The 26,378-nt window shown below is 36.5% G+C and overlaps 1 protein-coding gene across 1 annotated transcript in view; it reads right to left on the reverse strand.

The window, feature by feature from the left end:
• Positions 1 to 26,378, reverse strand: part of LOC309656204 (muscarinic acetylcholine receptor M5) — a 340,164-nt gene that overhangs the window by 39,379 nt on the left and 274,407 nt on the right. The gene's annotated exons all lie outside the window — the stretch shown is intronic.

The raw sequence follows: 26,378 nt of genomic DNA on the forward strand, positions 1-26,378 counted from the left end.
TTTAATCTAATATTTAAAATAATATTTAAAATAATGTAATATCTAAAATTCTGTGTCAATATAGTTTTCTCTGGGTAAGATCAATGACTAAACATTGTCCTCTGAAAATCAAACTTAATCAAACTTCAGTAAAAATTAGGTACAAATACAAATGAAACATATTTTTAAGAAAAAGGTATTATCCTGTTAATGCTGAGTTTGGGTTTGTTAAAGAAGAGTAGATAATACTTCATTTTTACATACTCAGAGCCATATAAGGCAGCAGTCTTTAGCTCACAAATATTATTCAGTGGCACACACTCCCAATTTCTGTTCTTGGCCTTTGCAGTTTACCTTAGTACCTACCTCTCTCAGTTACTGAGTTATGATTAGTATTAGGTGATTTTAAGATTCTTGGATAAAAGATGTTGGATAAGTAAATATTGTTGAACTCTTATGTTGTTATCAAGCCCTTCTCATGCTGTTTAATTAGAACAGTGTTGATCTCCAGAAAGAGCCAAAGAAAGTGTTTACAAAGTATTTTGGCTGTTGTATTGACCTAGATTAGGACAATTGCTGTCTGTCATCGCTCTTTTGTTGCTGTGTTGCTAAGCAGTATAACTGAAGGACTACCCAAGGTCTCTATGCCTTTCTACCTCTTCTACCTTCTTCAGTTTTCTGTTTGTGACTTTCTAACTTTGCAAGTCCAGGGACAGGTAGTTTTTTGAGATGGTAGAGGGTTATAATCAAGTAATTTGCTTCTTCTAGGGATAAAGTAAATGGTTTTATAATGAGTGTTCAGAATAAAAGTTAAAAGTTAGGAGGCAAGCCTTATCAGATGGTTTTTAAAACTAATCTTTGGCAGTAATTTCAAAAGTAATTGACATACATTATTTACATGAATCCTGAGGTGTGAGAATTTGGATATAAATATCTATATCTACTTTGAGGGATCATTAATATCAGCACGAACTCTAAGGGCTACTGAGGAAGTAAATCCTAATGCCCCTAAACATACTTGGTACATGTCATGTCCTAACCTTAAAAATGCTTGTGTGGGTTCAAAGCTATATATCTGGACTTTGAAATAGTTTTCTCAAACTTAGAACATTTCTATATTTGGCAAGTTGTTGATATAATTACTATCAATGGAAAACTAATTTGAGTAATGATTATTAGCTATTAAATGCTGATAATAGAAATTATATCTAAATGTTTATTTAGTTACTTAAGTTAGTCAAGGAGCTTGAAAAAATTTAAATAAATATTTTGGTAGGTCATTCCCAGTTATTTTTCTTCCTATTTTTTTTTTTTTTCCTAAGCTTTTTTTTTTTTTTTTTTAATTTATTTACGGCTGTGTTGGGTCTTCATTTCTGTGCGAGGGCTTTCTCTAGTTGTGGCAAGCGGGGGCCACTCTTCATCGCGGTGCGCGGGCCTTTCACTGTCGTGGCCTCTCTTGTTGCGGAGCACAGGCTCCAGACGCGCAGGCTCAGCAGTTGTGGCTCACGGGCCCAGTTGCTCCGCGGCATGTGGGATCTTCCCAGACCAGGGCTCGAACCCGTGTCTCCTGCATTAGCAGGCAGATTCTCAACCACTGCGCCACCAGGGAAGCCCTTTCTTCCTATTTAAGAACAAAATGGTAATGTCAGTTGCCTTTGTTGATTTAAAGAAAAAAAAATAGAATCACAAGCAGCTGACTCAACTGGAGTGATCTATTTGGATGCACTACTTATCTTTCAACACAGACTTTTATTTTCTAGATTATTTTCAGATGAAAATAGTATTGCTGGACATTTGTTGGTAGGTATTTACTCCTATGTTATTCTTTCTCCCTTAATTTTTAATTCTTCTAGCTATGGAAATTGTCATAGAACTTTGTGACACACTATTCCCCCCTCCTTTTTCATTCTGTAACAGGCACATAGAATAAAAAGTTCATCCTTAAACACTGTATGGTTCTAATTTGTAATATAGCTTGATTGATTCAGTAACAGCACCAAGTATAACAATAAAAATAAATACTGCATATCGCAAACCCAGTATACTGAGTACATTTTCCAGTGCTGTACTTAATATATAGAATATTGTAGTCATCATAATTTTCTCTGGGTCAGATCATTGACTTAACAGTAAATGCTAAAATCAAACTTCAGTAAAAATTAAGTACAAATACAAATATATACCATAGTATTTTCTCTTATAGACTATAATTAATCATAAAACATGAAAAGACATAGTTACTGTGTACTAGTAGTTCTATGAAAGGGCAGCCCCACAGCTGCCAGTATTTTTTATAGCAATGCTTATTATATATTCTTTGATATACAGAATTACTATTCTCTGAACTACGAAGAAGTTTTCTGTTGGTAGATGCCATGAGTCTAGGCTAGATAAGGAGTCAGCCCCCAAATGTACTTTGTGTTCAAGTTCTATGCTTTACAGTATTCTGTATTTTCATTCAGATTTAAACCAGGATTTTTTTTTTTTAAAGGTCCTGGACCTGGCCAAGACTGTTGTGACACTATGGATTTATACAAAAGCTCAGAAGAGTTGATCCAACTAGAGTGAGAGTCCTGGGATACACTGAATTGCTACAATTACTAGCTTCTAGAATTACTGTATTGCATTTATTAACCAAACTTGCAACATGGGGCCTGGATTGGAATTGGACTTCACTTTCCAGAAGTCAGGAGCAGAATTTGCATCCATTTACTTCTCTACTTTCATTTGAAAAAGAAAGTGAGGGGGAGGAGGAGAAAGAGAGAGAGAGAGAAATGTAAAAACTTCAGTAGACCTCTGCATGAATTAGTTGAACGGGTGAATGAGGACCTGCGTCACCTCTCATTTGCCCTGCAGTAACCCGCTGGTTCCTCTGTGTACACCTGTAGCTTAGGCCCAACGACAGCAAAAGAAATGCAAGTTAACACCTTCCTTTTAGGTAGGTTCCAAATCTTACAAAAGGTTTAGAAGATGCTTATCTTCCCCTCCTTTGCCATCCAGATTCCTTTCCCCTTACTTAGAATATAGATGACAAGAAATCAGTGAAGCAGAGAAACCAGTTCACTTTTCAATCTCTTGAAGGCCCCCCCTGCCTCTCCTTTAGACATAGGTATTCTTCAAGGTTCTGTCTTAGGTTCTTTTCTCTTCTCCCTCTACCATTTCCCTGAAAAAAACATTGTTTATTCCCATGGCGTCCTTTATCATCCACATTAATTGTTCTCATTTGGGGGACAGAAGGGAAGTCATTTTTTGACTGATCAAATAGGCATGGATCTTTTTTTTTTTTTTTTAAGGTTGAGAAAACACTGAATTGTATGTTTTATCATTCTCAAATGTATATCTTGCTCTAAACCCAACTCAGCGCATACACTATATATCCAGTTGCCTACTGGAAGCATCCACTGGGATTATCTTGTAGACATCCTAAATAAAGTGTACCCAGAATTGACCTCATTCTCCACCTCCACTCCCTTGCCCCGAACCTGCCCCCCAACCCCCTCTCCTACCACCACCCAGGGGGATAAAAGTGTTGTGTCTGGGTCTTGGATTTCCATTCTCATTGAGTATTCGTAATATCAACAATTATCAAGCCACAACCCCATGAGTCATCTTTGAATCATCTCCAAATCGCTCATCACGTCCTGTTGGTACAACCCCCTAAATTTCTCTCATCTTGCCGCATCCCTCCACTTCTGCCATTACTTAGTCTACATTATTCCAGCAGCCTCGGGACTGCCCTCTCTGGCATTCGTCCTGCATCCCTACAACCTATTCTCCACACATGCTCCCCCAGAATAGTCTATATAGAGCACAAATTTTACCGTGTCACTCCTTAAGGCCACTTAGGAGAGAGTCTAAACAGTATGGTTTACAATCTCGACAGTGCCACCTTTCTCCCTTCTCTTCCCAATGCTCCAGCTAGAATGAACTTGTTTCAGTTTCTGAAAAACATTACACTTCCTCTGCAAGGGTTGTTTGCCTGAACACTCTTCTCCCAAACTTCACCCATTTATCATGTTCTTGGCCTTCAGGTCTCAGCTTAAACACAGTATTTCTCAGAGACTTCTCTGAAGCCTCTTCAGCTACTAGAGGTCTCTGCCACAAGTCTTTCACCTCAACCCTGTTTTTAACTCTGTGTAGTGTATTGTAATTGTTTATCTGTCTTCCCAGGTAGACTGATAGCTTTATGAGACCAGGGTCTGTGTTCTCTGTCACATCCCCAGTACCTAGCATTTACCTAGCCTACCAGTAGTAGGCATTTAATTCTTAGGAATAAAAATACAAGGGTGTGGCATCTTTGGGCATACACTGTGTGAGGAAGTAATTTAGTAGTCCAAAGCTATTGTGTGGTAGCATAGCAGCTAAAAATGAGTAGTTATAGAATCAAAATATCCAATTTTCTTCTCTCGCTTTTTTGTTTTATGAAATTGGTTTATAAATGTTCATGCTGCAACAAAATACAGCCTTAGCTAAAATGTGTTTGATTCTTAAAAGATGTTACATTTATTTCTCTATGGTATGGTTTTACACTCCACACAAGACCCATGCAAGTAAGGACCATCTATAAAGTTCAAAATTAAGGTATTTTCATGTAATGTGTAAAATACATAAATTTTCTTGGAATTGATGTTTTATGTTTCTCTTCTGCTTTTATCTTAAAACAACTGAGAATTGTGAGGGTTTTTTTCTATTAGTTCCTTTTTAAAATTATAGTAGTAGTTCATACTTATTTTTGAAAATAGAATAAGAAAAAGAAGAAAATTAAATACCCATAATCTCATCCACGTAGAGAGGAACCACTGTGTCTATCCTTCCAGATTTTATTCCATATGTATGCATATTTTTAATGCAAATGGATTCATACTCTACATACTGATGTTTGGTATATTGTTTCCTACTTTACATTTCCTGGAAAAGCTTGAAGGTAACTGAAAAACTTTTTTGCCTATTAAAGCTATGCGTTAAAAGCTATTAATTTCTTTGGGGAAATTGGAAGAGGTGAAAAAATATTTGAGAATTACTTTTGAAGAATTTTTAGTATAGGATTCTGTTTTGTTTGACCATTGCTAATCATTATGTACTTTTTAAAAAATTTTATTTTAGGAAGAGAGCTTATAAGGAAAAAATATAATTTTCTGTATTTTGAAAAGAAACATAGGTTTGTTTAAATGATTCTAAGTATTTTGGAACAAAATTTCAAAATTTCAACTTCTACTGTAGTGTATTTCTCCTAGCCATCAAACTTAATTTTCTGAATAAATAGTAGTTCAGTCCTTATTTATGAAACTGATATAACATTAAGCAGTACTATAAATGTTGAGTCAGTATAGAACTAAGATTTGATTTTTAAGATTCAGCCCTATCCAAATAAATCAATTCCAAATAACCTGACTCTTAAAACATTTTCGACAAAGAGTCCATCTAATGAGGTGCTTCTAAGTGAATAATTTTCTCTTCTGCCTAAATAATTGTTCGTTAGATTCTGTATTCTTAAATAAAAAGTAATCATTGCATTCTGTCCAGGAAGAAAATCACTTAATGCTGGAAATGGAGAAAAAATTATAATGGTGAATAGGAACAGAGGTAGGTAAAGCTAGTTAATTATACATACACATACACACATACTCATATATATAATGTGAATATTATCCTATGCCTAGGATCAACCTATTATCCTATGCTGTGATCAACCATAAAGATTATTATATCTTTATGCAGAGTAAAGGGAGGGGGGTTTTCTTACAGATGGACACGTAAATGACTTTTATTGAATGAACATTCTCCTGTAATGGTTTAGTGTGTTTACACTGCTAACTAGGTGAAATTCCTTAGTCTTCATCAACTCTAAGATCACACTTTATATTGGCTTGCTTTCACAAAGAGCCATTTAAATGTTTGTTTTAAAGAACAGCAATAAAATTTTATTCTCCACATTATTTGAAAAGTTATTGGTGGTTTAACCTAGTATAGTTTTGTTTTCTTTGACTTGGCACTTTTAAAGCCAATTAACAGCAAAACATCAATAGAAAATTATTTAGTACCCTTCTAATTAATAATTTTTAAACATTTGAATATAACTTTTATTTTGTCATTTATGAGCTTTTTAAAATAAAGGCAATTTTTAAAGGTGACTGGATAGCAATTGAAACAAACCTAACATGTTAGGCTTTCAAGAATGTCTAATAATATTGATTCAGGGCCATGTTATTGTTGCCTTAGTCTAATAATTTAATCAGTAATTTCTGCTTAGTCAGAAGGTAGTTAGATTAATGTGTATAATGACTTCATTCTACAAATCTTCAAAATATGAGATAGCAAAAGTTTGCTTTAAAAGTTTCTCATGATAACTAGAAATTATAGATTAGTCAAATTATTTAAAGTAATTTTCTGTAAATTTTATTACTTAAATATTGACATAAGTTTGGATTTAAATAGGGAAAACTACAGTTATAATGATCAACATGTGTTTGTGTAGTCTTCAAGAGAGTAGCTAATGTTTTAGAAAAGTATGAAACCATATATCTTCTTAAGATTTTCTTGGACAAATGATACACTTTTGTAATATGAACTAAATGAAAATAATGACTTTCTTTTTCTGCTTTTATGAGATAGTAGGACCTATTAATTCCTTGCAAATATAAGTTGATATGGGAGGACTCATTTATAAGATTTGTGTTTAAATGACACAGCTTAGTGCTTTTTTTTAAAATGTTAATTCAGCTGTTGACTAGTATATTTGAGGAACTGCATTATATCTTTGAAATCAAATACTTTAATTAAAAGATATTTATAAAATATACACAGCTTCCATGAGCTGCTTGTAGCAGCTGGCCCACCCCCATTTGTCAAATCACATGTGTGAGTTTCATGTCTGCTACTTTTACCTCTTGATCATTCTTTTCCACCTCTTCGTTTAAGTAAAAAGCAACAGCTGACTGTATGGAAGGAATAGCTTCCTCAAATACATACTAGTAATATTTATTAGTAGTGATCTAAGTAAATTGTAACACTGATAGTTTAGAAATATAGTATACAACTACTATAAACAAAATGTTTATAAATACCAAAGAAACATTTGGTTCAACATTCAACAATTAAGTTGTTAACAAGTGTTTAAATTTTTATAAAGTAGAATCTAGGGAATATTTTTTTCCTCAAGAAAGACTAATAGAAAATTTTTTTCTCCTGTTATTCATTCTGATTATACAGCTCCCTAAAAGTCATATTTCAAGTAAGTTTCCTAAAACTTTTATCGGAAAATTAAAAAGTTGGTTTTATGTCCCAATGGATGCTAACAGGTATGATTGAGGCTATGTCTAAAGTTCTCTGTTTACTATATGTCATTGTTTCCAGATGCTAAACAGAGGCTTTAAGCTGTCAGATACCCAGTGGGTAATAAGATGTCAGCTGATTGAGGTAGTGAGGCCATACATAATCAACAGGTTACTTGCTATATGCTTGTTGATGTTAAGCAGAAACGTTAGGTACAGTCCCTGTCCTCAAAGAGTTGTTTTAAAATACTATATAAATGTACCATGATTCTAAAACCATACTATTGGGAAAGACTTTGAAAGATTTAGTTCTTACCTATACGTTTTAGGGTGACCGACATGTAAGCAATTTCATACTCAAATGCATAAGGTAGTATATTGAACATGTTAATGTTTTTTTCTTTATGTAGTGCATGTTACTTTTTACTAGATGACTAGCTGCAGAAGAGGGAAGCTATTTGCCCTGGTGTCAATAGATGACTCAGACCTTTATAATCAAAACTCAAGTAATGATTAAGTTTAAAAGAGAGTTTTGTATACCATGGCCATTCCTGTTTATTTCTAAGTTAGATGTATGATATTTATACTTACGTATTATTCTGCTGCTTTGAGATGAATGCTCTGTATATATCAATTAAATCCATTTGGTCTAATGTATAATTTAAGGCCAGTGTTTCCTTATTGATTTTCTTTCTGGATGATCTGTCCATTGATGTAAGTGTGGTGTTAAAGTCCTCTACGGTTATTGTGTTACTATTGATTTCTCCTTTTATGTCAGTTAATATTTGCCTTATATATTTAAGTGCTTCTATGTTGGGTGCTATATATTTACAATTGTTATATCTTCTTGGATTGATCCCTTGCTCATTGTGTAGTGTCCTTCTTTGTCTCTTGTAACAATCTTTATTCTAAAGCCAATTTTGTCTGATATAAGTATTGCTACTCTGGCTTTCTTTTAATTTCCATTTGCATGGAATACCTTTTTCCATCCCCTTACTTTCAGTCTGTGTGTTTCTTTTGATTTGAGGTGAGTCTCTTGTAGGCAGCATATATATGGGTCTTGTTTTTGTATTCATTCAGCCACTCTATGTCTTTTAGCTGGAGCATTTAGTCCATTTACATTTAAGGCAATTATCAGTATGTATGTTCTTACCGCCGTTCGTTAATTCTTTTGGATTTGTTTTTGTAGGTCTTTTTTTCCCCCTTCTTTTTTCTTCTTTTGTGATTTGATGACTATGTTTAGTGTTATAATTGATATATAGAGAGCATCCTATCCAAAAGCAGCAGAATATACATGGAACGTCCCCCAGGATAGATCACATGCTAGGCCACAAAACAAGCCTCAGTAAATTTAAGAAAATGAAATCATATCAAGCATCTTTTCTGACCACAGTGATGTGAAACTAGAAATCAGCTACAGGGAAAAACTGCAAAAAACAAAAAAAAAACCCAAATATGTGTTGGTTAAACAATATGCTACTAAAAAACCAGTGGATCACTGAAGAAATCAAAGAGGATATCAAAAAACCTAGAGACAAATGAAAATGAAAACACAACAATCCAAAACCTATGGGATGCAGCAGAAACAGTTCTAAGAGGGAATTTTATAGCAGTACAAGCTTACCTCAGGAAACAAAAATTTCAAACCACCTAACCTTACACCTAAAGCATCTAGAGAAAGAAGAACAAACAAAACCCAAAGTTAGTAGAAGGAAAGAAATCATAAAAATCATAAATAAATGAAAGAGACTAAACAATAGAAAAGATCAATGAAACTAAAACCTGGTTCTTTGAAAAAATAAACAAAATTGATAAACCTTTAGCCAGACTCATCAAAAAAAAAAGGGAGAGGGCCCAAATGAATAAAATCGGAAATGAAAAAGAAGTTACAACTGACACAACAGAAATACAAAGTATCATAAGAGACTACTATGAGCAACCATATGCCAATAAAATGGGCAACCTAGAAGAAATGGACAAATTCTTAGAAAGGCACAATCTCCCAATACTGAACCAAGAAGAAATAGAAAATATGAACAGACCAATCACAAGTACTGAAATTGAATCAGTAATTTTAAAACTTCCATCAAACAAAAGTCCAGGATCAGATGGCTTCACAGGTGAATTCTACCAAACATTTAGAGAAGAGTTAACACCTATCCTTTTGAAACTATCCCAAAAAGTTGCAGAGGAAGGAACACTTCTGAACTCATTCTATGAGGCCAGCATCACCCTGATACCAAAACCTGACAAAGATATCACAGAAAAGAAAATTACAGGCCAATGTCACTGATGAACATAGAAGCAAAAATCCTCAACAAAATACTAGCCAACTGACACCACCAGTATATGAAAAGGATCATACACCATGATCGAGTGGGATTTATTCCAGAGATGCAAGGATTTTTCAATATCCGCAAATTAACCAGTGTGATACACCACATTAACAAAAAGAATAAAAACCATATGATCATCTCAACAGATGCAGAAAAAGCTTTTGCTAAAATTCAACATCCATTTTCTTTTTAATAGTCTTTATTTTTTTATTTTTGGCTGTGTTGGGTCTTTGTGCGAGGGCTTTCTCTAGTTGCGGCGAGTGGGGGCTACTCTTCATCACAGTGCACGGGCCTCTCACTGTCGCGGCCTTCTCGTGTTGCAGAGCACAAGCTCCAGACACGCAGGGTCAGTAGTTGTGGCTCACGGGCCCAGTTGCTCCGCGGCATGTGGGATCTTCCCAGACCAGGGCTCGAATCCGTGTCCCCTGCGTTGGCAGGCAGATTCTCAACCACTGCGCCACCAGGGAAACCCCAACATCCATTTTTGATTAAAAAAATCTCTTCAGAAAGTAGGCATACAGTCAACTTAATAAAGGCCATATATGACAAACCCACAGCTAACATCATACTCGATGAAAAACTGAAAACATTTTCTCTAAGATAGGAACAAGAGAAGGATGCCCACTCTCACTTTTATTCAACATAGTTTTGGAAGTCCTAGCCACAGCAATCAGAGAAGAAAAAGATATAACAAGAATCCAAATTGGAAGGGAAGAAGTAAAACTGTCACTGTTTGCAGATGACACAATACCATACATAGAAAATCCTAAAGACACCACCCAGAAAACCACTAGATCTCATCAATGAATTCAGTAAAGTTACAGGGTACAAAAATAACATGGAGAAATCTGTTGCATTTCTATATACTAACCATGAGATATCAGAAAGAGAAATTAAGGAAATAATCCTATTTACCATCACATCAAAAAGGATAAAATACCTAGGAACAAATCTACCTAAGGAGGAAAAAACCTGCACTCAGAAAACTGTCAGACACTGATGAAAGAAACTGAGGGCAACACAAACAAATGGAAAGATGTAACATGTTCTTGAATTGTTAAAATGACCATACTGGGACTTCCCTGGTGACACAAGCAGTTAGGAATCTGCCTGCCAGTGCAGGGCACACGGGTTCAAGCCCTGGTCCGGGAAGATCTCACATGCCGCAGAGCAACTAAGCCTGTGTGCCACAACTACTGAAGCCCGTGTGCCTAGAGCCCGTGCTCCGCAACAAGAGAAGCCACTGCAATGAGAAGCTCACACACCACAATGAAGAGTTGTCCCCACTCACTGCAACTAGAGAAAGCCCGTGTGCAGCAACGAAGACCCAACGCAGCCATAAATAAATAAATAAAATAAATTTATATATTAAAAAAAATGACCATACTACTCAAGACAACCTACAGATTCAATGTAATCCCTATCATAATACCAATGGCATTTTTTTATAGAACTAGAACAAATAATTTAAAGATGTGTATGGAAACACAAAAGACCCCAAACAGCCAAAACAATCTTGACAACGAAGAATAGAGCTGGAGGAATCACACTCCTTGACTTTAGACTATCCTACAAAGCTACAGTAATCAAAACAGTATGGTATTGGCACAGAAGCAGACACATAGATCAATGGAACAGAATAGAGAGTCCAGAAATGAACCCACCCTTATATGGTCAATTAATCTACAGCAAAGGAAGCAAGAACATACAATGGAGAAAAGACAGTCTCTTCAATAAGTGCTGGGAAAACTGGATAGCTACATGTAAAAGAATGAAATTAAAACATTCTCTAACACCATATACAAAAATAAAGTCAAAATGGATACTATAAAACTTGAGAAAACATAGGCAGAACAATCTCACATAAATCACAGCAATGTAAAACCAGATAGTATAAAATTCCTATAGGAAAGCATGGGTAGATCACTCTTTGACATAAATCACAGTGATATCTTTTTGGATCCATCTCCTAAAGCAAAGAAAATAAAAGCAAAATAAACAAACGGACCTAATTAAACTTAAAATCTTTTGCACAGCAAAGGAAACCATCGACAAAATGAAAAGATAGTCTACTGAATGGGAGAGAATATTTGCAAATAACGTGACCTATAAAGGGATTAATATCCAACATATATAAGCAACTCATACAACTTAACATAAAAAAAAAACCCAATTAAAAAATGATCAGAAGAACTGAATGGACATCTTTCCAAAGAGGAAATGCAGATGGCCAACAGGCACATGAAACAATGCTCAACATTGCTAATCATCACAGAAATGCAAATCAAAACCATAATTAGATATCACTGCACACCTGTCAGAATGGCTGTCATCAAAAAGAACACAAATGACAAATGTTGGAGAGGATGTGAGAAAAGGAAACCCTCACACACTTCTGGTGGGAATGTAAATTAGTGCAGCCACTGTGGAAAACTATGGAGGTTTCTCTAAACACTAAAAATGGAACTACCATATGACCCAGCACTTCCACTCCTGGATATATTGTATATCTGAAAAAAACAAAAACACTAATTTGAAACAATTCATGCAACCCAGTGTTTCTAGCAGCATTATTTACAATTGCCAAGATATGGAAGTAACCTAAGTGTCTATCAACAGATAAAAGGATAAAGAAGATGTGGCATATATATATACACACATACATACACACACAATAGAATACTACTCAGCTACAAAAAAGAACTAAATTTTGCCATTTGCAGCAACATGGATGAACTTGGAGGGTATTATGCTAAGTGACGTAAGTCATACAGAGAAAGACAAATACTGTATGATATCACTTATGTGGAATCTAAAAAATAAAACCAACTAATGAATATAACAAAAAAGAAGCAGACTCAGATATAGAGAACAAATTATTCATTACCAGTGGGTAGAGGGAAGGAGGGAAGGGTAATGTAGGAGTAGGGGAGTAAGAGGTACAAACTATTGTGCATAAAATAAATTAGCTACAAGCATATATTGTATAACATGGAGAATATAGCTAATATTTTATAATAACTAAAGGAGTATAACCTTTAAAAATTGTGAATTGCTGTATTGTACATCTGTGACATACAATATTATTCAGCAAGTATACTTCAATTAAAATAAAATATGCCTATGTATTAGTTCATTGTCCATATTGGTGTCTTTGAGTACTGGCTTTGAGTATAGGTGAAGTACTGGCATCCAGTGGACTAAGGTACAACTTTAAAGGACATTTTGTCTTGGGTTCTTTCCACCCTTCCCTGCATATTATGACTTGTTTAATGAGTAGATGCTGGGAAGTTTTCCTTATAAGAATTTGACCCAGAAGAACTCTTGATTACATTTCCAGATCATTTTTAAACTTATTTTAATTTTTTACATCTTTATCGAGGTATAATTGATATACCAAAACTGCGCATATTTAATGCATGCAATTTGATGTTTATCATACCACAATCAAAAAATAAGCATCCATGGGATTTCCCTGGCAGTCCAGTGGTTAAGACTTCGCCTTCCAATGCAGGGGATGCAGGTTTGATCACTGGTCAGGGAGCTAAGATCCCACATGCCTCAGGGCCAAAAAGCCAAAAAACATAAAACAGAAGCAATATTGTAACAAACTCAATAAAGACTTTAAAAATTATCCACATCAAAAAAAAAAATCTTAAAAAAAAGCATCCATCACCTCCAAAAATTTCCTTGTGTCCTTTGTGTGTGTGTGTGTGTGTGGCAAGAAAACTTACCATGAGGACTATCCTTTTATCAAAATTTTAAGTGCACGGGGCTTCCCTGGTGGCGCAGTGGTTAAGAATCTGCCTGCTAATACAGGGGACACAGGTTCGAGCCCTGGTCTGGGAAGATCCCACATGCTGCAGAGCAACTAAGCCCGTGTGCCACAACTGCTGAACCTGAGCTCTAGAGCCCACGAGCCGCAACTACTGAAGCCCGCGTGCCTAGAGCCTGTGCTCTGCAACCAGAGAAGCTACCACAATGAGAAGCCAGCGCACCGCAACAAAGTGTAGCCCCCGCTCGCCACAACTAGAGAAAGCCCGTGTGCAGCAACGAAGACCCAACACAACCAAAAATAAATAATTAATTAAAAAAAATTTGAAGTGCACAGTACAGCATTATTCACAATAGCCAAGATAAGGAAATAACCCAAATGTGCACTGACAGACAAATGAATTTGCTGTATACATACAATGGAATATTACTCAGCCTTAAAAAAGAAGAAAATCCTACCATTTGCAACAACATCGTTGGACCTGAAGACATGCTAGGTGAAATAACTCATTCTCAGAAAGACAAATACTACATGATGCCACTTCTATGAGGTATTTAACCAAACTTAAGAAGAAAATAATGATGGTTACCAGGGGATGGGGGGAGGGGGAAAATGGAGAATAGTTGTTCAATGAGTGTAAAGTTACAGTTATTCAAGATTAATAAGTTCTAGAGGTCTGCTGTACAACATAGTGCCTATAGTTAACAATAATTGTCTCATTTAACCATTAATACCTTTGGAAGCTGAGGAGAATGCGCCCTTAAAGAAACTAATATAATTCAAATTTTTGCTAAAAATAAAGATTCTTTTCACCTTCCTTTTTGATATTTTACTTTTTAATTTTTTTTTCCCCACATGTCATGAACATCCTTGTTCATATTCATTTAGATTGTAAATCTGCTAGGCTCCACGTGCCCTCAGTCCTTGTGTCCTTTATCATCTGAGTAAATGGCTGCTTGGTAAATTCTAAGTATCTGTTTTTCACTTTTTCTTTCCTGAATTGTTGTATGAACATTCTTTCTAAATGGCTACTTTTGGCTCTTCAGAGAATAGTCCCATTTTAATTATAAATGGTTTGTAAGAGCAAAACTGTAGCTCTCCTTTGGGTTTGTCATGCCATTATCTTTTATAGAAAATTATGTATAAGTTAGGTAAAACCATAGCCTTTAAGTACACCAACAACTCACCTCCTCCCTGAGATAACTATTTTAGCTAAAATACCATTGCCTCATGAAACTGGCATTGTACAGTGGTTATGCAATGACTGCAGATTGCATTCCTAATGCACAAGATGAAGCCATATGCCAAAAGCACTCCCTCTGTAGGGGTGTGGTTAGCCTGAAATAAATACATTCCCTGAACTATCTCAAATGAAATTGCTGAACTTTTCATTCCAAAGTTGCTTATGTTCTGGGGAATTTGAGTTTTTCCTTTTAAGGATTCAGAAGGAAGCTGTTCCTTAGCACATGCAGAGTCACAAGTAGTGTGACAGAGGGGAAAGAGTACTGGATTAGGATCAGGGGACCCTGAGTTTTAAACACTTAAAAACAGGCTCAGAGAGATTATCAGGTGAAGTAGTTTTCATTTATGTGGATTAGGAGAAATGGGTCTGACTTTAGCTCAATACCCAAAATAATAATTAACTGTGGTCCATGACAATTAGTCCTCAGCATGCTATACAACTTCTGCTTTGGCTCCACAGAGAAAGAGTATCTTGATAAAGCTATGTCAAATTTGGTTTGGAAAGGCAGATTTAAACACTTTTATATGAACTGAGACTTTTTTTTTTAATATTTCTGAATGCTGTGTCAGAAAATGAGCTAAATCCTTAATCCTTAATAAGCTTAGCTCCTTCACTGTAGCCTGATCTTCCCATTTTTTTGTATATTAAGATATTAAAGATCTCAATAAATACACAACAGATAGTTGATTAGTTTTAAGTTTCTGTATTTATAGAAATATTACAACACTTTATTTGGAAGAGTACTCAATAAATGCATTGCCTTCTAACAGGATTTGCTGAGTCACTTGATTCGGTTTGTGATCCCTTCAGCCCTTTTACGGACTGCATTGGGTCTCCGTTGCTGTGTGTAGGCTTTCTCTAGTTGCGGTGAGCGGGGGCTACTCTTTGTTGTGGTGCGCGGGCTTCTCATTGCGGTGGCTTCTCTTGTTGCAGAGCACAGGCTCTAGGTGCACGGGCTTCAGTAGTTGTGGCACAAGGGCTCAGTAGTTGTGGTTCATGGGCTCTAGAGCGCAGCCTCAGTAGTTGTGGTGCACGTGCTTAGTTGCTCCACGGCATGTGGGATCTTCCCGGACCAGGGCTCAAACCTGTGTGCCCTGCATTAGCAGGTAGATTCTTAACCACTGTGCCACTAGGGAAGTCCCTTGCAGCTTTACCTTAATAAACATTTTTCTAATCATTTGACTTCTTGTTGAATTGTGCATATGTATATCTTATTGAAGATCAGAAGTGATAATGCTAAGGAACACAAATATTTCACCCTTTTTAGAAGCCCTTGTTTTAATTGAAGGCCCTCAGAAGAAAAAGTTTCTGGAGCTGATGATATCTAACGCTTACTGAATACTAACTGTGTGCCAAGCAGTGATCTGAGCACTTTACATGTATTGATATTAACTCATTTTGTCCTCACAGCCACCATATGGTAGGTTCTATAATTGCCCTTATCAGGAAATGGAGGTACAGAGAATTTAACTGACTTGCCGAAGACTACGCAGCTCATAAGTAGCAAAGCAGGCAACTAGACTCTAGAGTCTGTGCTCTTAACCATAGAGCTATTTTCCTCTCCTAAAATAGTAAGAGAAAAGAGGTGGGGAAAAGGGGTGGAGGTGGGGCAGTCTAAGCAAAATTTGACATTTGAATATGGCATTTAATTAGGTATTACTATCATCCCTGACATATGTGAATTTTGTGATTCTTCAAAGAATGGTTTATTCTCCCAAAATATGTGTCTAATATTTTTATGATACATATTAATTACAGATGTTTTGATCAGTTTCTGCTGTTTCAGTTGTTCTTAATAGCAGTCATTTCTCTATAAGATCTAAAATATATCTGTGTGTTCATACCAGTTATGTATACTTTTAACCATGTCTCTCTGCTACTGCAGCACTACACAACATCATTCCCATGGTGCTATGCCTTTTCAGTTATAGGTGGAGCAAGAAAATTTCCATTTAAAATTTATTGTGCTAAATATAGCAAGAAATCAAAGGTGTTCCTGCTTATATTTTTCCTTAACTATGGAGGTTGTAGTAGATATCAAAACCTCCTTTGCATCAAAATTGGCAAGATCAGGTCTAATCTGTGGCTAAATTATAATCTACCAATACCCTAATAAATATAAGCAAAACTATTTAAGAAAATTGATGCTAAAATAACTCTAATAAGCCTGTTGCCTTAAGTTAAGGCAGAGAAAAGGAACAATTATGTTGCTATTATATCTAAAGTACTTTGTTTTTACCACAGTTTAATTTAGATAATTTGTCTCATTGTACATTCCTTGTGTATGTGAAACATATTCATTATTCAAATATAGCCATAAAGCAGAAAATCTGTAAAGAGTAATATGGAAAGTCCTTTTATCATTCATTCTGTTTCTAACTAGGACACTGTATAGTAAGGGTCACAAAACGAAAATAAGTCTCCTAATTTACGAGTTATAACAGCCTGGATGGACTAAGATTAAGTGTAAACAATCCAAATGCTCATCAACTAATAAATGAATAAATAAAATGTGGTATATCCATACAATGGAATATTATTTGATAATAAAAAAGAAATGACACACTGATATTTGCTACAACATCGATGAACCTTGAAAATATTATGCTAAGTAAATTAAGCCAGTCACGAAAGGCCACATTGTATGATCCCATTTGTATGAAATGTCCAGAACAGGCAAATCAATAGAGACAGAAAATAGATTATTGGTTGCCTAGGGAAGGGGTTTGGGGAAGGATTGGGGGGAGTGGTAATGAAAATGTTCTAAAATTGATTATGCTGATGGACACACAACTCTATGAATATGCTAAAAGCCACTGAATTGTACACTTTAAATGGGTGAATTTATATGGTATGTGAATTAGATCTCAAATAAAGCTGTTTTAAAAAAATAACACTTAGTGGCTTAAAACAAAACTATTTTATTACTCTCACAATTTCGGGAGTCAGGAATCTGGGCAGGGCACAGCAGGAACAGATCATATCTACTCTAACCATGACTGGATCGTAAGTGGGGGTGAATCGACTGTCTTGAGTTGGTTGGTATGGCTCAACTGTGATCACATGCAATGGTATGCTGCAACCAGCTTGCACCCACTTCTGGAATAGCCAGTTGTGCACATCCCAACTCCACCTTCCCTTCAGTGGCATGACATAATAATTGTCATTGGTCATGGTGAGAGTATTTATACCACAAAAATTAGATAATACTACAAATTAGGATTTCTTAATTTGAGTATTAGAGCTAAGTACAAAGAAAAAATGAAATGGAATGATATCAGAAGCCTCTCTAAAAGAAGCTTGCAATCATTTTGTGCTTTGTTGTTTTTGTTTGTTTGTTTCTACCTAAGATTTTAACATAAGAAATAAGTTGTTAATGTGTATCTATCCCTAAGATGGCAGAATGAAAATTAAGCCTAGATCACTCTCATGTTGCAGTAGGCAACCTTCTGCCAACCTCTGTCTTAGGTTTTCCATGTGACCTGCTCTTTCAGAAAAGTAAAGGATAGTAGCCTAAGTCGGGAGTACCACAGAGCACCATGAAAAGCCCAGGAATCTATCATTTACTCTTCAAGGACAGCAATTATCATTTTGTTATCGAGTCAAACTTGGGTCTGCTCACCCATGTGCAGTACAGCCAATTTACTGACACCAGATCGTGGTGAAGGAAAGTGCAGCATTTTATCACGAGGCCAAGCAAGGAGTACTGGCAGCTTGTGCTCAAAAGGCCCGAACTCCCTGATGGCTTTCAGGGAAAGGTTTTTAGAGACAGGGTGAGGGAGAGGGTTGCAGGATGTGCGACCAGCTTGTGGACATTCTTCTGATTGGTTGGTGGTGAGGTAGACGGGAGTCAACATTATCAACCTTCTAGTTCCAACCGGTCTGGGGTCTACGTGCTTGTGGTCAGCATGCAGTTAACTTTTTCCACCTCGTGGGGGTTTCAGTATTCGCAAAATATTAGCTTAAGGATATGCTCAGGATATTATCCATAGCCCTTGAGGAGGAACTAAAGGTCCTTGACTTTGTTTAATGGCTTAAATATTATTTTGCCTTATTTGACTGTTTTCCTTTGTTTCTGCATTTTCTCACTTCTCTGATTAAATTTGCTCTTTGGAACTTAGGGAAGACCTAGGAGGCTAAAGTTTTTCTACTAACAAGAGGCAGGCAGAGGACATGTAAGCATCTTTCCCAGGAAGGCCCCATAGGGTCCGATTACTTTAGTTTGAAGGAATCTGGGAAACATGGTCTCTGTACTCAAATTGGCAATTTCAAGCAGTACATATCAAATACCAAATTTGTTCAGATGAAACCTTTATCAGCTTACTGTGGATAGAAATTCTTTATGTCCTAATTGGAATAGTTTTATTAGTGATGTCAACCAAACTTCTGTGTTCTTCATATTTTACAGTTGATTGGGATAGATCGGCTTGAGAAAGGTAAGGGGTGAAAGCATCAACAGCTACAGTGGAAACAAAAATGCCTAACCCCCTTCAGTCTGGCTCAGAATCTGCTCGGATTTAATCACTTCAACTCAGTGCTGCAACTGACCTCACTGGACCTTCCTGGCACCTTCACATGGTTTTAGTAAATTTGAAAATACTAAGGTAAAACTTTATGAACCTATTTGGCAGGTTGTCTTTGAGGGAGGAGATGAAGGAAATTACTAAATCTTCTCCCTTATCTTTTGTAGCAAATAGCTAGAGGGATCTTTCTAACATGCAAGAAGATCAAGATTTGAAATACTTCATAGTTGTCCATTGCCTCAGGATAAAATACTTTGGCTTACTAGGTCCCTCATGTTCTTGGCTTTGCTTTCATCTCCAGCCTCATCTCATCTTGACATCATACCCCCACTGGGGGCCAGGGTTTTCTTCAGCTAGTTCATCTGACACACCCTGCAATTTCAATTCCAAGCTTTCAAACGCGCTGTTCCTTCAGCCAAGAACACTCCTCCCTCCCCCTCTGTTTTTTCCCTCCAACCACCCTCTCCACCTCCTCTGAAAATAACCCTTCCTTGAATCTTTGCTTCTTAGCTTACTCTTCACATTTTTTTTTTTTTTTGGCTGCGCCCTGTGGCTTGGGGGATCTTAGTTCCCCGACCAGGGATTGAACCCAGGCCCTCAGCAGTGAAAGCACGGAGCCCTAACCACTGGACCACTAGGGAATTCCCCCAGTTTTTGTTTATGTCAGGTGATCCTCTGTCTGCTCTGAGGGTATTCTGCACTGCTCCTACCATGGTACATAAATACTGATATGATTGGCAATACTGCATTTTATTTATTTTCTTGTCAGTAGCTCTTAGGTAGTATCAGTCTGTTTAATTCACCATTGCATCCTCAGCAACCAGCTCCATGCATCCTAAATAAGAAGTGTTCAATACAAATCTGTTGACTAAATGAGTAAACAAAGGAACAAAGGGCTACTGGGTGTTTTTACTGAACCAGAATATTCAGATAAGATCCAGGTGTCTGTACTTATCAGTCATCCATTCTTCTTGGCTGTAGCCGCCAACTCGCACCTGTTTTTCTATCGGGGACAATTCATTCAGTAATAGAATTCCTGTAACAGGACCCTGCCATGTTGTCGTGAACACATCTGCAAACCCTCCTCTGTTACTGCCATTGGGATTTGCTGCCTAACACATGGATCATTAATTGTAAGACTGTATATTTTGTTGCAGAATTAATGTAAAGTGCTTGCCAGCACAGTACCCTTTACAGTTTCTTTGTTTGATAGATGTGTGCTGATAATTATGATAAAACCCAGGGGACCTCCAGCAGCTCATCCATATTTCTACTAGTAGATCAGGCACAAATGTTGTTGGTCACACCCTATCTGTTTCTCCTCTGACCAGTTCCCACACAGGGATGGGAGCAGGGAGCTCAGTAATTCTATTGTCAGCACTATCTACCTATGTTCAGGGACTTCACTGTTAGCTCCTGAGCCTTTTCTGGCCTCACCTCATGCCCACTCCTACCCATGCAAAATCATAGTGTCTGGAAATGAAAAGGTGTTCTTTTAGAAAAAGATTGGGGACCCTTGAGAACCAGAGTTGGTTAAGTCTGGGATAGGGGAATTGAACTGCTCTATTGGAAATCTAGTTGCTGAAGACTGTTTGTCTGAAAATTGTTCATATTCATTTTAATGTAATGGGTCAGAATACTCCAGCTGAAAGAACAATGAGTAATGCTGTTTGCTGATCACTGTTATCAGTTTTCTGTCTAGAATTAGGGCATAAGCCTCTCACCACTGTAAGATTAATTTATTTTTTGTTTTAGAAAAACATTCTGAATCTATAAAAATATTGAATCACTATGTTGTACACTTGAAACTAATATAATATTGTAAGTCAACTATACTTCAATTTTAAAAAGAAATTAAATGCTTAATTAAAAAAAAAAATTCTGGTTTTGAGGGAGAACTTTGGTCTGGGATATAAAATTAGTCTTCCAAATCTTGGATTTCCATAGCTTGTGTCTGCTGTGTGGCCTACAATATCACACAGGTGGCCATTTTAGGATATTAATTTCTTTCTGTAAAATGATCTCCTTATGTGACTATAGGGGAGTTTATTTCTAAGTGATATAAACAAATGAAGAACGGAAGGGATCTGATAAAATTACTTTAATATAGATAAAACATTTGATTGTACTGTGTATAATGGAAACACATGTATGTTTCACCCTTCCCTGGAACAAATATATGGTCACAGAAAGCTCATTAAATTGATTCTATTTCTTATCCTGCATTAATCACAGCAAGGTCACACTGAAATCATCTAGGATTAGTCACCATAATAATAACAGTACTTCCATTTATTGAGTAGCTGTGATAAACATCTCACTTCCATTATCTCATTTAATCCTCGTAACAACCCTGTGAGACAAGTACACTAATCCCTGTTTTTTCCACATGAAGAAATTGAGACTCAGCAAAGTGAAGCCACTCTACCAAGGTCTCACTGTTCATAATTGACAGCCAATACTCAATCCCTACTTTGACTCTAAAGCCTGTGTGTGCATTTTTAACCCCTACAGTGTTTTTTTGTTTGTTTTTGACTTATTTTTATTTTTGGCTGCATTGGGTCTTCTTTGCTGCGTGCAGGCTTTCTCTAGTTGTGGCGAGCGGGGGCTACTCTTTGTTGTGGTGCGCAGGCTTCTCATTGCGTTGGCTTCTCTTGTTGCAGAGCACGGGCTCTAGGCGTGTGGGCTTCAGTAGTTGTGGTGCATGGGCTCAGTAGTTGTGGTTCACGGGCTCTAGAGCACAGGCTCAGTAGTTGTGGTGCATGGGCTTAGTTGCTCCACGGCATGTGGGATCTTCCCGGACTAGGGCTCGAACCCATGTCCCCTACATTGGCAGGCGGATTCTTAACCACTGTGCCACCAGGGAGGCACCTCTATGGTGTTGTAAGTGTTGAGTTGGAGCTGGAGAGAAATTAGTATCCTGATATATGGACATAATAATTTCTGCTTCTGGAAATTTGCTAATAATTAATAGCTGCATAGGAAGTATTCTGCTTAAAAGAATAAAGCTCAGCATTTATATTATACTTTGTTGTCTAAGAGCTGTACTAGACTACTTATTTAATGCAAATGCGCTCTCCTGAGATAGGTCAGCAGCTCTCAAACTTGAGGTGCATCAGAATCACCTGGGGAGATTGTAAACATGAAAATACCCAGGGTCCCATCCCAGACCCACTGAGTCAGAATCTCCGTGGGTAGGGACTAGGCATCTGTTGTTTAGTAAGCTTCCCAAGTGATTCTGACACACATAGAAGTTTGAAAATCACTGATGTCTGTGAACAGTGGGAAGATTTTTTTAGGAATGATAATTCTCAAGTTTGTAAATTTACTTAGGGCCTCACAGTAGTTTGGGAATGGCTAAATGGGCCTCACAGTAGCTTGGGAATGGCTAAACTCATGAATTCCAAACCATCATCCTGTCTAAATTCAGATAATAATTGTTAATTGGTAATGTCTATGTTATGACGTATCATAATGGAACTGATTGTCATCTCATTCTTCTTTTTTCCTATTTTCTTTTTTCCTGATTGTTTATTAGTGATAATAACTAGCACTCTGTTTTGTATGTGTTGAGTCTTTTTCACTTGGTATGTGAAAGATATTTCCTGTAACTACTATTAATAAAATCTCAAGCAGTTTAAAACAACAACTGTTCAGACTCCAAATAAAGAATCACAAAATCCCAAGATTAAAGCCATCGTGTACAGCCATGTTACTTGAATTCTCCTTTACGGCATCTCCACCAAGTGGCTAAGTGGCTTATTTCTGCTAGATAGCTGGTTCTTCCTGGGAACAGCCTGTTCTGTCTGACTTAGAAAATTTTTCCCTATAATGAAGTGAAATCGATTTCTCTAGAGCTTCCTACATTGGTCCTAGTTCTGACCCCCTTATCAGAACTTCTTAGTCAAATCAAATCAGCCAAAACAAAACCTTTGGTCAAGAAAGTCACTCCCTGATTGCTATTTTCTGAAAGTTCACAGGATGCCTCTCTGAGACTGTGTTTGTTCCATGGTCAGGTCATCATCTGTCAGACTATTTTCTATAGCATTGCACTTAGAATTATAGGACTCATTACATTCATTGATTCATATTGGTTTTTTAAAAAATAAACTTTAGTAATTCTATATATGGGTATTTATTTATTGAAGTATAGTTGATTTACAATGTTGTGTTAGTTTTAGGTGTACAGCAAAGTGATTCAGTTAAATATATACATATACATATATATATACACACATATATATACATATAATTTTTCAGATTCTTTTCCCATATAGGTTATTACAAAATAATGAGTATAGTTACCTGTGCTATACAGTAGGTCCTTGTTGGTTATCTATTTTATATATAGTAGTTTGTATTGGGGGTATTTAAATATAGAGGCCCATATGACAGGAAAAGGAATGTGATCTTACATTTGTTAAAGCATTCTAAGTGCTCCATTTTATGTTAATGTCATTAGCATGATATATTAGATGTAGTAGCCAGATTTAAAGTTTAACATGTTGTTTACTTTCTCTGTGAGTTGTTCAGAACCTTCTAAAAACCTGGTAGTTGTTAATACGTCTCTTCTAAATGAGAAATATACTGTACATCAAGTTCCTATGATTCATTTGTTCCTTTGAAGCTCAAAAGAAAAAGAACATTTGTGTCCTCACTGCCCAAGAACTCTGGTTCTAACATTCCTTCTTTGAGATATACGTTTCCTTTTCACCATCCTTTCCCACAGACCAGAACTTGATCTGGAGCCCAAGAGAAAAACAGCGAATGCGTCACTAACCAGTGGTACAGTTGCCACCAATGTTAACTTTTAATGGTCTGGATTCAATGAAAGTCAAATACAGGTAGAAGCTAAGATAGTAAGTTAGGTCAGTGTTGGGAAGAGACATTTTCCTAGGACTTCCTTGCTGTAGGTACTCTTGGATATAAGGTCCAAATTTTAGGAGATAAGCAAGACAAATGTTAGTTACTAATATGACCATTCAGATGGGCTGGCCAGGGTGAAAGAAACTTTAATACACTAATCACAGATGGAAACAACACTCTATATTAGCATATACTAGCATAGAAAATCTGCAGTTCAATTACAATTTATGGTAAAGGTTAGCTGTGTCCAAGAGACAGTCCCTTCTCCAATATCCTTCTCCTGGGGCCAGAGTGAGAGGCCAGCATTCTCCTCTATCTCCCCTGATGCATCCAGACTTTTGTCCTTCTATCATGGATCTTCTTTCCTGAAATTATTGTGATCTCTTTTTGTCACTTTTAACCAACCTATTGAAGATATTTTGCCACCACCTTTTTAGCATCTGGTTCTCTCTAGACTCCTACCATCATTGATGACATTTTCAACATTCAAGTTGATTCTTCAGATGTAGAACAAAGTACAAGAAAAACCATTTTGTCACTTGTATTTATTTTATAAGAGAAGAATATGAACTTTTGGACAAGCTCTGACAACCGAAAATTATACCATGGGAAACTATACACCTGTTTAGCAAAAAGGGACTGAATGACATTTGAACTATAATAACATGTATCTTATCTTAAAGTCTGATTTTTGGAAAATTATAGGCAAAAGTATATCGATTTGTATCATTAAAATTTCTAGGGTTAATTCCCACACAAACTAACAGATAACGTATACTAACAGTAATTTATTATAAGCAAAAGTAGGATGAGCAACAATTGAAAATTATGACGAACACACAGCACTGCTAATGTGTTTCAGACAGCATCCCGTCTGAAAATTGTAGGAATTCCAACTATCTGCCTCTGCTCATTAATTGTGGGAGCTCAACAATCTGCCAAGTATTGTATGGCTGCCAGTCTTCCTCATGGAATTCTAACTTAGAATCTATGGTAAACCAAGGCCAACTCATGTATTAGACACAGTAGACACAGTGCCTAGGGCCCAGGATACTCTTAAGAGCCCACAAAGGTCTTAATATCTTTTAAAATAGAAGAAAATAAATAAAACAATAATGAATCCACAATAATGAATCTTCCTGGATTATATCTGTCTTTACACCAATGCAGTCATAAAATAGAATTTAAAATTTTTTTATGGAGGAAGGGGTCTACAAAGGCAAGAGTGCCTAGGGTCCCCTAAAATCATGAAAGGCTCTGTTGTAAAGTCTAATACTCTGCTAATGTTGCTCACGGATCCACATTTTAATGGCTCTTAATAACTCACAAAATATAGCAATTAATGCTATATGAAATTCTACAGAACTGCTTGTCACATGATAAGAATTAAAGAAAGAACTTGTACTTCAGCATCTGAATTGGAAGATTGTCATAGACAACCCATGAACAGAGGGCCATACTTGATGATCACAGCTCTCCCCCACACCTTCCTACTCAAAGTGTAGTCCACAGGACAGCAACTTAGGCCCTACCTAGGACTTGCTAATCAGAATGTGCATTTTACAAATCCTCAGGTGATATGTATGCATGGGAAAATTGAGAAGCACTGTCAGTTTTAGAAGACTGTACCTAGGAAATATTCTGCGTTCTAATAGGGAGGACTTCTCCAAAAGTAATACAATTGAGTTTAAAAAAAAAAATCCTTAATCAACAGCTCTACCCATCAAAAATGAGTAGTTTAGATTTTACAAGAAGCAGAGAAATCGTCCAAAGAATGTGGAAGATGGTCAAAAAAGACAGTAATAAAACTATACAACTCTTAGAAGAAAACACAAGGGAGAAGCTTCATGACATTGGATTAGGCAAAAGTTTCTTAGAGATAACACCAAACGAAAGTAAAAATAAACAAATTGGACCACATCTAAATTAAAATCTTTTGTAATACATCAAAGGACACTATCAACAGAATGAAAAGGCAACTCATGGAATGGGAGAAAATATTTGTAAATCATATATCTGATAAGGAGTTAACATCCAGTTATATGAAGAACTCCTATAACTCAACAACAAAAGAACAAGTCTCTTGAAAAATGGGCAAGGGATTTGAAAAAACTTTTCTCCAAAGAAGATATGCAGATGGCTAATAAGCACTTGAAAAGATACTCAACATCACTACTTGACTTAGTCCCGCTATAACAAAGTTGTACAGACTGGGTAGCTTATAAACAACAGAAATTTATTTCTCACAGTTCTGGAGACTGGTTAGTCCAAGATCAAGGCAACAGCATGGTCTTGCTCTGAGGCAGTCCTGCTTCCTGGTTCATAGATTGACCATCTTCTCACTGAATCTTCACATGGGGGGAAGGGTTAGAGATCTCTGTGGGG

Source organism: Balaenoptera physalus, assembly GCF_965194825.1.
Source record: "Balaenoptera physalus genome assembly, chromosome: 2".
In the NCBI taxonomy this organism is placed as follows: domain Eukaryota; kingdom Metazoa; phylum Chordata; class Mammalia; order Artiodactyla; family Balaenopteridae; genus Balaenoptera; species Balaenoptera physalus.